This window comes from Triticum aestivum, chromosome 4B (genome assembly GCF_018294505.1).
Source record: "Triticum aestivum cultivar Chinese Spring chromosome 4B, IWGSC CS RefSeq v2.1, whole genome shotgun sequence".
NCBI classification, from domain to species: Eukaryota; Viridiplantae; Streptophyta; class Magnoliopsida; order Poales; family Poaceae; genus Triticum; species Triticum aestivum.
The window spans coordinates 289,271,586-289,284,318 of NC_057804.1; the positions used below are offsets into that span (position 1 = coordinate 289,271,586).

The window sequence follows — 12,733 nt, forward strand, 5'->3', positions numbered from 1 at the left end:
AGAGTAGGGTTTTACCTCCATCGAGAGGGACCGAACCTGGGTAAAAACACCGTGTCCCTTGTCTCCTGTTACCATCTGCCTAGACGCAGAGTTCGGGACCCCCTACCCGAGATCCGCCGGTTTTGACACCGACAGCCATCCATAGCACTCACGCTTATCTTGCGCATTTTATAGTATCCACTTTCACTTGTCTATGAACTGCATAAGAAGCCCAGTAGTCCATTACTGCGGACGAGGCTATTCGAATAGATCATGTTAACCCTGCAGGGACGTACTTATTCACACATGGTCTCGCCACTTACCACCATGCACACGTCATGTATCTCGGCAACCTTCAAGAGGAAGACCAGCGAGGGTGTCGGCCACGACCTGACTAACCACGCAAGACTCGAGTCCAGGTTTATCGCCAATCGGGTTCCATCCGCAATGGAGTCCGCCCGAGGTTTCCATCATGGCAACAAATGATGTGAGCAGGGTTCCCAAGCCCACCATCCGGCTACCACTTGGTACACCATGCCACTGCACCTAGTCTGTCCCAAGCCCACGTGTATCGGGTGCCACTTGGTAGACTACTAGCACTACCTACAAACACTAGAAACTAGTTGCAACTCCTGGACAGAGATCAAGGCGATTAATAAGCCGAGAGGGGCACTTAAGCAGTCCAAAGCATGGTAGTAACTATCTTGGATCACAAACATGGAACTCAGTTCCTGAGGACGGTTTCAATGAGACACCTACATGGCCTCTCACCGCTACCCTTACCAAATCGTGTTCACACACTTAGCTCTCAATAGAAGGAGATGTTCAACACCATTCCAATCCATCCCGCATGAATCAGACCTGACACAACTCTAAGAAAAAGCAGGCATAACAAACAAGCATGAATGAGTAGGCACATCATGGCTCAAACAACTCCTACTCATGCTAGTGGGTTTCAACTATTTATTATGGCAAAGACAGGTCATGCAGACGAAAAGGGGTTCAACTACCGCAACATGTAACAGTTGAATTGATGTTGTCCTAATGTAGTAAAAGAGAGCAAGAGCGACATAGTGGGATTGTATCAGAATGCTCAAAGGGGGTTGATGTCTACTACGCAAACTTCTTCTTGTAGACATTGTTGGGCCTCCAAGTGCAGAGGTTTGTAGGACAGTAGCAAATTTCTCTCAAGTGGATGACCTAAGGTTTATCAATCCATGGGAGGCATAGGATTAAGATGGTCTCTCTCAAACAACCCTGCAACCAAATAAAAAAGAGTCTCTTGTGTCCCCAACACACCCAATACAATGGTAAATTTTATAGGTGCACTAGTTCGGCGAAGAGATGGTGATACAAGTGCAATATGGATGGTAGATATAGGTTTTTGTAATCTGAAATTATAAAAACAGCAAGGTAGCAAGTGATAAAAGTGAGCGAAAACGGTATTGCAATGCTTCGAAACAAGGCCTAGGTTTCATACTTTCACTAGTGCAAGTTCTCTCAACAATAATAACATGATTGGATCATATAACTATCTCTCGACGTGCAACAAAGAGTCACTCCAAAGTCACTAATAGCGGAGAACAAACGAAGAGATTATTGTAGGGTACGGAACCACCTCAAAGTTATTCTTTCTGATCAATCTATTGGGCTATTCCTATAAGCGTCACAAACAGCCCTAGAGTTCATAGTAAAATAACACCCTAAGACACAGATCAACCAAAACCCTAATGTCACCTAGATACTCCAATGTCACCTCAAGTATTCGTGGGTATGATTATATGATATGCATCACACAATCTCAGATTCATCTATTTAACCAACACAAAGAACTTCAAAGGGTGCCCCAAAGTTTCTACCGGAGAGTGAAGAAGAAAATGTGTGCCAACCCCTATGCATAAGTTTGCAAGGTCATAGAACCCGCAAGTTTATCACCAAAACATACATCAAGTAGATCACGTGCATATCCCATTGTCACCACAAATAAGCACATGCAAGACATACATCAAGCGTTCTCAAATCCTTAAAGATTCAATCTGATAAGTTAACTTTAAAGGGAAAACTCAATCCATTACAAGAGAGTAGAGGGGGAGAAACATCATAGGATCCAACTATAATAGCAAAGATCGTGATACATCAAGATTGTGCCAATCAAGAACACGAGCGAGAGATCAAACACAGAGCTACTGGTACCTACCCTCAGCCCCGAGGGTGAACTACTCCCTCCTCTTCATGGAGAGCGCCGGGATGATGAAGATTCCCACCGGTAATGGATTCCCCCTCCGGCAGGGTGCCGGAACGGTCTCCCGAGACGTTTTTGGTGGTTACAGAGGCTTGCGGCGGCGAAACTCCTGTTCTAGGTTATATTTCGGGGGTTTCTATACTTATAGGAGGGTTTGGCATTGAGAACAAGTCAGGAGGACCCATGGGGTGTCCATGAGTCACAGGGCGCGCCCTAGGGGACGGCGCCCTCCACCCGCATGGGCCCCACGGGACTCCTCTCTGATAACTTTTGGTTCCAGTATTTTTTATATTTTCCAGAAAAAATCTCCGTTGATTTTCAGCGCATTCCGAGAACTTTTATTTCTGCACAAAAACAACAACATGATAGTTCTACAGAAAATAGCGTCAGTTCGGGTTAGTTCTAACCAAATCATACCAAAAGTATTCAGAAATTTAAACCTATAAGGACCCTAGCCAACTTGCCTCCAGGATGCTCCCCCAATTTGGGCTTCATCGGTCGTCGGATCTGTCTTCAGGCGCGCCTAAGACATTGGATCTTCACAATAGTCAAAACTGATTTTCACCTCGCGGTTGTTTTCATTGTCCAATGACGGGTGAGCTCGGGGCGTGTGCTGGTTGGCTGGGTTGCCCCTTTTCGTGTGCAGGTCCACTTTGCCCAATCCGCTCTGTGCATTGCTTCGCTTCCAATCCCATCCTCTCATGCCACTCCAAACCAGCCGCCACACAACCCTAACCCTCATTCCCCTCCGTCCTTGTCGCTCGTCATTGCCGCTGCCTGGTACTCCGCCTCGACCGTCGTTGCTGCTTCTTGATCACAATAGCCCCTCCAACTCTCCTTCCTTCTCTTCGTTGTCTATATGCGGCCGTCGGCGGCGCCTGGTTTCAGATCAGGCGTAGGTTAGGCGAGCTTGATGGTTGGTTGTGTGAGGCTACAAGGAGAGGGAGTAGGACGAGGACAAGGTGAAGGAGTAGGCCGGCCCTCATGGGGGCGGCGCCATTGGCTCGCCGGATGCCATCCCTCTAAACCCGAGCTTGCCTCACCCTTGCGGCGATGACCAGTAGCTCGAGTAGGAAGGGTGAGGGGCCATCAAGATCTAGCCGGCGGCATTCTCCCTGGCGTCCGGACACAGAGGACTGGCCTCTGGTCATTTGTCACCAGTTGGTGCCTCTTCCCTCCTTGTGCCACCGTCCTCCATCTCCTCCGTCCCTCGATTCAGCCAAGGCGACGGGGATCAAGATCCGGGGCGGCACACATCATCATCCCGTTGCCCCTCTAACTACCACCGAGCCTAGAGATGGCAGTAGCAAGGAGCATGAGAGGGGTTACTGGATCAGGTGGTCCGTGCTGAAGAAGAGGGCGTTTGTATGGTTTGTTTTCCTCTCTTGCTTGATCTGATTTTTTTGTCAAAACAATGGATGATTTCTCCGTTGGCCGATCTGATTTGGTGCTGATTTTCCTCTTCCAGATATGGTTCATGGCCTTGTTGTGGTAACACCATGGTCCGTGGGGAACAAAAATAACACCTCTGCTACAACGGAAGTCTGGACCTCCATCGATAATGACATCTCTAGGTGACTCTACATAATTGCATCTTTAATTTGTTGGTTGCACAATACATATTTTGGTCTTTTTTGCATGTTTTGTTGACTTCATCTGTGGCAAGTTGACTGCAGCATGCTTTACTGACTCAACTAAGATGACACAGATGTAAGAGAAACCATATGAGTCTATTTTGGCTGCTTGCCGATAGAAAGTGCCCACTAGATTCATATTTGCTTAAACCATGATCCTGGCGTTAAAATGTGCAACTGTATATGGTGCAACAAAGTTTACATTCCGTGCATTAAGCTGGTTAGTCCCCTTTCACTACTAGGGAAAACCTTATACACCGAAATTTAGCAACAGCGCGGGTCAAAAAAGGGCGCTAGTGCTATATAGCAGTAGCGTTTGAGAAAAAACCGCGCTACAGATACAACCTTACCAGTAGCGCGTGTAGTGGAAAAAGCGCTACTACTAATATTCCCATTGCTAGAATGATAGGCTACGCATAGCAATAGCGGGCTTGGAAGAAGCACGCTACCGCTAGGGCATAACTAGTAGCGCGTTTCCTAAGAAGAGCGCTACTACTAACGAAAATAAAATAAGATGAAAAACAAATAGAAAAGTAAATGAAAATGAAAGAAATAGAAAAAGGAGAAAGGAAAAAATAAAATGTAAAGCAAAATAAATGAAAAAGGGAAACAATGGAGGAAGGCATAGCAGTAGCATGTGTTCGTAAGAGGCGCTATAGCTAACGTAGCTGCAGCGCGTGTCCTAGACCCCCACTATAGAAACAGAAAAGGAAAATAAAAAATGGAAGAAAATCACATAGCTATAGCAGCAGCGCATTTTGTAAAAACCGCTATAGCTATCTTAGCTATAGCGCATTTTACCAAACGCACTACCACTAAGTTTGATTTAACCAAAAAACCGTTTCCCCCCGGCCACCACTTCTCCCCCAAATCCCTCAATCCACCCCGCGCGCCGCCGTCTCCCCGATTCGCCGTCGCCCCACTTCGCCGCCGTCTCGTGCCGACGTCGACGCCACCAGAGTTGTGCGCCGTCGACGCCACCGGAGCCGCCCCCAACGCCACGGAGCTGCGCGGCCTCGTCAACGCCACCGGAGCCACCGTCGACGCCACCGGATCCTTCCTCGCCACAACTGCCTCCCCCGCCATCACCGGAGACGCCCCTGCCTCCCTCGCCACCACTGCCTCCCTCGCCACCACCGGATCCATCCTCTGTAAGCCCCCACCCCTCCTCTCTCTCTCATGCATAGGTTAGCTAGTTTAATTAGGTTAATTATCTAGGTTAGGGCAAAAATTTAGTTAGGGCTTTGACAGAGAAGTAGTTAGGTTAACTAGTTTAGTTATGTTAATTATCTAGGTTAGTGCAAAAGTTTAGTTAGGGCTTTGACAGAGAACTAGTCAGGTTAACTAGTTTAATTAGGTTAATTATCTAGGTTAATTAGTGCAAAAATTTATTTAGGGCTTTGACAGAGAACTAGTCAGGTTAACTAGTTTAATTAGGTTAATTATCTAGGTTAATTAGTGCAAAAATTTATTTAGGGCTTTGACAAAGAACTAGCTGTGTTAACTAGTTTAATTAGGGTCAATTATCTAGGTAAACTAGATTAACTAACTAGGTTAAATAGGTAGGTTAATTAGGTTCGTTGGATTAACAAGCTAGGTTAAGTAGGTTGGCTAGGTTAGAGGAAAATTTTATTTTAGAGCATTAGGTCAGAAGGGTTAGAGAAATGGAGTTCCTTTGCAATTTAATTGGGTTCTGTCCTAGGCAGAGAAGGGTTAGAGATAATAATGTGTGTTTGTGTGAGAGAGAGGAATAGCTAGATCAACATATTTTGGGTTCTGTCCTAGGCAGAGAAGTGTTTAGTGAGGTCATATTGCAAAGGTTTTTTATTTTTGAAAAGACCACTATTTTTCAAGGAAAAGAACTTAGGCAAATTTTATTTTAAAGATGATCACTTCCTAGACTTTTATTGTTGATTATATCTTTTCATTGAAGTGGTCATGTTATATCTTTTCATTGAAGTTGTTCGATTGTGCCCAATTGGCTTTGTTGTTTCCAGGGAATGATGCTGAGTGGCCTATGTTTTGCCGGAATGTTGATTCATTTCTGTTCCGGCAAATTTCAGGTTCTCAATTTGTCCACTTTTTAGCAAAGGTCATGCCGAAATTTTCCGTGAATTTCGGCATGACTTGTGCTACAAACTAGGACATATTGAGTGCCTGGGATTTGCCGCACCAGGAAGGAGTCAACATTCCTGCAAAACAATAGGCCTTTTTTATGTCATTATTCATTTTATTAGGTCTAAAATTAATTGACTAGATTTAATCATAGGAAACATGGCTAGCAACGATGAAGGACAGGGTTCTAGTGATTGCGACGATGTCTACCGGGTGGCAGACAATTTTTTTAGCCTTACCGACGATCCACCGATGTTGTTGCTGGGGCCCACCGGTGGCATCGGGGACTGAGACCGACACGCAGACCGGTGCTGTGACTGAGACCGGTGCTGAGACTTAGACCGGCATCGAGACCGGTGCTGAGACTGAGACCTCTGCTGCCTCGGGGAGCGGAGCCGGTGTAGAACCGAAAGCAAAGAGGCAACGGGTTCCTAACAAACTCAGCACTACTAGACTGGTGGTCACGGAGGTGTACGACTTCATTTTTTAGCCAAAGGTGCCCGAGGAAGCGCGTCGATGCTATGGCAATCAAAATCGTACGAACAACCGCCACCATCAACGATGAGAAACTACAGAAGATAGAAAATATGAGGAGCTCCCTCCTAAAGAAGTTTCACCAAGTATTCTTGTTCCTGGGCCGGAATGAGAAGGATTATGAAGATCCAGACGAGGACCCGGCAATGAAGAAGATAAACAAACACACCATGACCAAGTTTAGCGACGCGTTGGCCACCTGGAAAACTCGAGTGAAAGCAAGGATCATCGACAAGAAGGAACCCAACTCCGAGATTGTAAAGGATAATCCGACAATCACGGAAGAGCAGTTTGAAATATTCAAGGAGGTTTGCAAGGCCAAAGCTGCCAAAAAAAAGTCTAAGTACATGAAGGGGCTTCAAGAGAGGAACATTGGGAGCCACCACCTCGGAAGCCATGGTTACGGCGGAAAGAGGTCCAAATGGGCCAAGGAGGAGGCGGAAGCCGCGAGTCTGGGCATCCCAGACCCCTTGGCGGATTTCACCGTCCCGCAGGAGCGTGACGTCCTGAGGGCCCGGCACCATTGGGACCCAGTGAAGAAGGTTTACGAGACAACACCGATCATTACAGAGTTCATGAGACTGCTGGTAATTTTAGTTTCTGATCAATTCGACTGCACACATTAGTCATATTTGTAAATGATCCTTATGCCTTTTGCAGAGAGAGCAGCACCGGATTGCGGCCGAATGCGACTCGCCATCTGAGGGATTGGTGAGGCCCAAGTGGGACACTCCATTCAACCGGGCGTTGAACATATTGATAGCGGATGGCGTAAGGAGGAGGCTCCATTAGTTGCTGATGACATCGCCATGGATGAGGATGACAATGACGATGACGCTGAACAGTATGTCTATACTGGCGCCTCCTCAGGGTTTGAGCGTCATGAGTCGGTGCCTGTATTACCGTCTCAACATATTATGGACGACCTTCTGGTAGTAAAGAAGTCTAGGAAGAGAGCGAGGAAAGGCAAAAAAGCTGATTCTATGATCCAGCAGCCTAGACTTCAGGACCGTATAGATATCCCCAATGCGGATAAATGGCATATCCCCGGTCGAGCAATCCTACCTGCAACAGCGCTACGGGCAAGATTCGGTGATCTAAGGAGACTTCATGATGATGTGCTGCGGGTAGAGAAAGGCCTCATCGCCTCGAAAGATCCAGGATACCAACTCTACGTGGTTAACGTTCCGCAACAAATGTCGTACGTCGACAGCTTCCCCGCGGATAAGTTCATCCTCCGATTCGATTACATATTCGACATGTTTCACGTGAAGAAGCTGGATTTTACGTTTGTCCGCCTTTATGCCTTGCACATGAACTACATCATTGGGGTTGAGCAGATACATCATATCTGTGTCGCTGACCCGTACTAAATGCACGAGGGATTCTTGGGACTCTGCGCAGAGCAGCATGAATACGCGAGGGATTACATCGTCTATTTCATGCTCGCCAATAAGGACAAGGAAGCGATTCTCGTGCCTTATCATCCCGTGTAAGTTATCCGCGCTACTATCCTTCCTTCGATTTCAATAATTCATTTGCACGGTGGAGGCTAATTAATTTGAGGTGTACTTATTTTGCGCAGCAGCGGGCACACCGTCCTATCATCCTCTACCCCCGATTCTCCCACGCTCTTTACTTGGACTCGTCGAAGAACATTCACAAAAAGGATTACACCCACATCAAAGATGTTCTCGACAGTGCTATGTTTTACTACCAAGCAAGGGTTGGAGAGGTTAGGGACAAGAAGAGAAGGGGCGGCAGGGTCGCCTTCAGCCATAAGACCGACTTCTGCTGCATCCAGCAACTGAACGATTCTCTTAATGATGGATTCTGTGTCCTACACCACATGCTGGAGTACAGACGGGATCACCAGAACCTTCGCATGTCACCTAGATCTGGTGATGCCCATATTCTGCAATGGGCAAAGGACATAGGGGATATCGAGGATCATCGACTTCGAGCTGAGTTCTATAACATCCAACGCGAACTTGCCCAAATCATCATGAAGGAGGTCGTCGAAAAACAGGGATGTTCTACGGAGAAGGACAAATGTCGCGGGAAGACGTCCGAACATGGATAGCCTCTCAGCGTCTCGACATGAAGCCTTTGACTAAGCTCGAGGACTATCTCCCTGACATGGATGGATGGCACGACATGGTGGAGTGATTGTCGATATATGACAATGTGTCTGTTTAGTCCATACTTTCTGTACGACAAAACTTTGAGTTATGCATGGTGAAACTTTATTTGTGATGTAATTAAACCGTCCTCCTCCTTGACTAGCGAAAATCACTCTAGTTAGGGAATTTTGGGTACGATGAACTTTGTTATTTATGCTTATGATATGTTGTTTCTATTTTTGCCAAGTCTGTCTCTTTCTGTTGCTCAATTATATATGTTGCATATCATCGACTCATGTGACGATGCAGGTGCATAGATCATAGATGGCGAAGAAGTGCTATGCCAGGAGTATATATACAACAAGTGGCCGGAGTGTCTGGCCCAGGTGTACCGGTTTCCGGTTTCCGAGCGACAGGCAGTAGTTAGTTTAGGTTCACGTTAATTCGAGAGAGGGATACGAACTCATGTACTCAAAGTGATAGCTCTTCTCGCGTATATCATTGTTTAGATGGATGACGATGTATTTGCAAGTAATCGAGACTTGTATCGCTATCTTTGAGATTGATGACGGGAGACCACTTTGTGTTGGATGATGATGACATGATTTGATGAGACTAATTGTATGTATATGCTATGATTACATTTGTATGTGTATGATATGCTAAAGATTGTTGCATAAAGCCTATTCAAATACAAAACAAATATGCAGGAAAAAAACTAATAAAACTAGTAGTAGCGAGGGGGGGGGGGATTGAGAAGTAGCGCCGCCTTACCAGCAGCGCTTCCCTGTAAACAGCGCTGCAGATAATATCAGTAGCACCCTTTTCTAAAGAGCGCTACAGCTATTCATGTATAGCAGTAGCGTGGGACAACAGGCGCTACTGCTATACGTTAGCTGTAGCGCCTTATTAGTAGCGCCGGTCCCCGCGCTACTGAGAGGCCCAAAACCCGCGCTGCTGCTAGGCTTTTCCCTAGTAGTGTTTTCAGTGTTGTTCACCCAATTAGATACTTGTTATTCTCTCTAAAATGACAGTTTAGCCTTCAATAATTTAGATTATGATTATATGTATGTTTGTTATGCCTAGTGGTTTCTTTCCCCTTATTCTTAAATCTTAATGATGCATTATCTTTGTTCCTAGATCCTGTAGGCTGTAGTTAGCCTTACTTTTGCTGCGATTTTTTCTTCCCAATTTGATAAAATAACCTGCTAGCGCATGATCAACAGATTGGTCCAACCAATTAACATCTGTCATTAATTGTGAGAACCAAGCCAATGACAATGGACATGAAACGGTCTTGCCAGGGTCTAGCATTCAGTGCTTCGATATGTCATATAGTTGATGTTCACAAAACTGCATGTATCTTTTCCCAACAAAACTGTCGATGAACTGTAGATTTAGAAAATCAGTTTGGTAGCTCAAAATTATCTTCGTGGACTCAAATCGAGGTTATTCAATATCATAAAATAACCAACATGCCCCTTGTGAAACCATATTTTGAATTTGCAATTTGCAAACTAGGTTTTTGTTTCTCACGCTTTATCTTCTAAAACATCATCAGAACTTACGGCCATAATTAATAGTAAGGTTCAATCTCAGTCATTTACTTACATGCTTCAGTTTAGACTTTGCAGAGCCAGAGCTGTTGTATCAATATTATCCGTTACCACGCCTGCTTCTGTATGACATCAGTTCTTATGTTTGCAGAACACTCTGAGTGGGCTTACCTATTTCTGTTGACAAATCACTTTCTTATCTTAAAATACATCAGTGATTCCTGGAGTTCCGGAGAAACATTCTTCTTATTGTTTCCATATGATCAAGATATGGCAAAGCCCTTCATGGTATTCAAGGGGAATATGCAACATATGTGGTGCCTTTTGTAAGCTAAGTCGTGTTATTGAAGTAATTGTTCTTCAGGTATTCCTTTAATTTTTTTAATATGATGCCGAGATAACCATGGTGGCTCCTCTATAGTGTTTGGCTTTCTCGGAAATCTTTTCCTTTTGGCAATTTCTTTTATCGCTCATTTTTTGGGAGTACTCTGTTGATTCATATTACACCCTTAATAAAGTTTTTGTTTCAGACCTGCATTCAGTCAATCATCCATTGGCACTTAAGTCCTGTGAAGCACCTATATTATTAGTCAAAATCTCATTTTGTTGCAATACAACATTAACATTGATTCAAAGCTTGGTTCGGTTGTGAATGCAACATGTGTTTTTATCTTTATAATATTTATTATGTTGCTAATTTCAGTGCTTCAGTTTTCTCAGTCGTCACATGAACATGATGAACGTGAAGAGACAACGAAAGAACGAAAGAAGGGGATAAAGTTCCTTGCAGCACCAATATTGATAGCATCTCGAGGGATTGATAGGGGACGCATGTACCCATTCGTCCCTCCGTAAGACTTGTCGTCGTCGTTCTTCTCCAAATATCTTGTCCCTACAGAGGTTAGTAAATAAGTGGAAAAGATAGAGAGATAGGTCCTTGGTTTGGTTTCAGTCGGCAAATAATCTGGAATAGTAGCGGTTGCTACCCACATGATTTGTTTTCATATACTTTATAATTCAGAGGCAGGTTGGATTCTAGAAATCAGAGTCAATGGTGGATCAGAGAGGTGTGTGTGCATCATGCTTCTATTTGAAAAAAATGTGAGCACTGTTTTGTTAGGTGTCATCTTCTTACTTCATGTTGCAGCCAGAATAAAATGCTTTGGTTTTACTTTGTGCTCGGTGTTGGTAGTTGGCAGTGCTGGAGTTATTCACCCTCCGACAAAATCCACTAAAAATGATAGGGATACATATCTAACTTGCTCTATCTAGCTCATGCTTTGAGGAGCAGTTTGATACTTGTGTTTCATGTTTTTGGGGAGTTATTCTGGCTGGTATTTATTGTGGTCATTTCTTCCATTAATTTTTTTGAACTAACTTTGATTTCTTCCATCATGATGAGATGCACTTTGAAACTTGTGTTTCATGTTTTTTGGGGAGTTATTCTGGCTGGTATTTATTCTGGTCATTTCTTCCACCAATTTGTTTAAACTCACTTTGATTTCTGCCATCATGAATGAAAATATGCTTTTCCTCTATGAAGAGCCTGCTACATACTAACTTTTGTCTAATTGATCAATAATGACTTTGTTATTAGAGAATTCCTTTTTGATGGCAAGAGAATGTTATTTTGTTTTATATTTAGTTATTTTATTGGTGACCAGAGAATAGATATGTTACATTATTCCTTTTTGCATCATTGAATTCCATTTAATATGATAAAGATGTTTTACAAATAAATGATTTTCTTCATGTGGCCATGTTCCTTTGTTTAATGCAGTTTGTTTTTCACCTATGGTTGAGTACTCCCTATGGTTAGATGTCAATCTTCTAATTCATCCACCAGATTATTTTTTGCGCCTTGTCCACCTTAGCAGTAAACTTATAGTAGTATTATGTGTTGCTTGTTATCTACCTCGATGCCATACTAATTCTATTATTTCAAAATTGCAGGCGCCATATTAGTTCAGTTGTTATCTACCTTGATACCATACTAATTTCTGTGATTCCACACCAGTTCCTATTGCCTGTTGGTGCAAGGACCCACGCCTTCCATCTGAGAAATGTAAAGGATGGATCAATTGGCATGGTCAGCTCATGTATAGTTCTTTGTCTCTCTGGAAGATGACATGCATCTCACAACACAATCCCAGGTTCATGGATTGCGAAAGCTACAATGTAGATGCATTGTGCCTTTATTTTCTGGGTACTAACTTCATATGTCCAGTTTGTTACTGTTACCTGTACCAATGTATCCTTAAGATATTAACTTTAGATAAACAATCTGCTTCATACTAATGTATATTTCTATACAAGCTATCCTTGGAGCTTTTTTAGGAAAGATATCCTCATTGGCTGTTACGCCTTAGGTTTTTAACATCACATAGTAATCCTTGCAGCTTTGGGAAGGTAGCACTGATATTTACATTCAAATTACTCAAGTTCTAAAACTGCTCCTCTTGACCTATTTTAGCTGTGTGGGCGAGTGCATGCATGATAATGGTAGCTTGGTGTTCGCCTACTAAAAGGAAGGAGTTGTTGAGCTAACTT

The 12,733-nt window shown here is 43.9% G+C and overlaps 1 long non-coding RNA gene across 6 annotated transcripts; it reads left to right on the forward strand.

The window, feature by feature from the left end:
* The first annotated feature begins 2,832 nt into the window (after positions 1-2,832).
* Positions 2,833-12,475, forward strand: LOC123092011 (uncharacterized). 6 transcript variants are annotated; one of them, XR_006444040.1, is made up of 5 exons: positions 2,834-3,591; positions 3,690-3,795; positions 10,335-11,083; positions 11,205-11,284; positions 12,137-12,475. It is a non-coding gene; the product is annotated as an uncharacterized lncRNA (long non-coding RNA). The 6 variants fall into 6 exon arrangements; XR_006444038.1 differs by having other exon boundaries at positions 2,833-3,591; positions 10,335-11,284; XR_006444041.1 differs by having other exon boundaries at positions 2,840-3,591; positions 10,335-10,547; positions 10,904-12,475.
* The last annotated feature ends 258 nt before the right edge of the window (positions 12,476-12,733 follow it).